At 35.6% G+C, this 1,301-nt stretch overlaps 1 long non-coding RNA gene across 1 annotated transcript; it reads left to right on the top strand.

Annotated features, from left to right (window-relative positions):
* Positions 1-267: 267 nt before the first annotated feature.
* LOC107845216 lies at positions 268-802 on the top strand. The gene is made up of 3 exons (XR_001666744.2): positions 268-407; positions 474-537; positions 619-802. It is a non-coding gene; the product is annotated as an uncharacterized LOC107845216 (long non-coding RNA).
* Positions 803-1,301: the final 499 nt, after the last annotated feature.

Raw genomic sequence — 1,301 nt, 5'->3', positions numbered from 1 at the left:
TCTAGATATAAAGTGGGGCCATTTAATTATTCAAGGAATATTGAGAAATTAGATCCATCCAAGTGAAATTATTTCTTTTTTTATTTATAATTTTTGGTCCAGGCTTGGATCATTTTATTTATTACCAAAGCACAAAAAATAGGCCCAAAATTTATAATATTAACCCAAGATCCACATCAGGATCTGGTCCATATCTAAGACGATGAAAAGTTTCTACTTTATATATAAAAAATCTCTCTTTCAAACAAGATTACATCGTACTATTCTCATTACTATCTGCTGCACCTAAGCCATGTTCCCCCAAATCTGGTACCGTCACTTCATCATATTCCATCTCTGGGTGACTTGGAAGCTCCATCCTTCAACTTTGATGGTTATTTCATCTCTATCTATCATTTTTGTCCCTGGTGAGATTTCTCTCCTTCTTATTATTTTTCTCCTTTTTCCTTCATTTAACCTCAAGTATTTTTCAGGAGGTCGGGGTTTCACCCCCACAAGACTGACGTAAAATGCTTACCCATCGATTAGTACAAAAAAGTAAATCTCCTTTCTTGCCATTGTACTCATCAAAACATTAACTCCCCTATCACTAACCTTTGCACTTTTTTGTAAGTGCAGCGTAAAGACTAAGGTAGATCCGGTGTCATGCGGCAGAAGGCTCCAACTAATTTTTTTGGGTGAAGTTTTTTGATAGCTAGGGCATCTATCTAGGTTTAGTATATCTCATTTGCCTCTATAATGATAAAATACTTTATTAAAGTGCTTGGTACTGTCTTTTACCCTCATGGGAATGTATTTATTGGGACCCTCTATGCTTTCTTTTATGATGTGAATCTGCTCCTCTCTTATTTGTAACCTACTATTTTTTCTTATTGTTGCTTGTTTATTTTGTGTGCCTTTGTTCTATGATTTGGGACCTGTGATTTGTCCATGTTTATATGCCTTTTGGTGGTAACCGATATATCCCTAAAATTATTAAACTCCTTAGTTAGTTGTAGTTCTATCACATCATTAGCTAGAGCATCCACCACTACATTTTCTTTTCTAAATATGTGTATGACCTCCCCTTGCACATCATGTAGTTTACTTCTTATATCTTCAATCAGCTCAATAAGTCCCCACGGTATCTTTCATTGTATGTTAATCATCTCACCATGGTTAGAGAATCTGTCTCAATGGTGATTCCTATGTAGTTATGTAAACAGGAGAAAGTAATGGCCTCACTGATAGCCATTACCTTAGCTTCAATGTTGGTTGTTTCTCCCATTACTTTAGCCTTAGTATAGACCAGCTTTCATCTC

The sequence above is a fragment of the Capsicum annuum genome, chromosome 10, assembly GCF_002878395.1.
Source record: "Capsicum annuum cultivar UCD-10X-F1 chromosome 10, UCD10Xv1.1, whole genome shotgun sequence".
Classification (NCBI taxonomy): Eukaryota; Viridiplantae; Streptophyta; class Magnoliopsida; order Solanales; family Solanaceae; genus Capsicum; species Capsicum annuum.
Note: the sequence above shows the minus strand (reverse complement) of the source record. Positions and strands in the feature narration are given on the sequence as shown.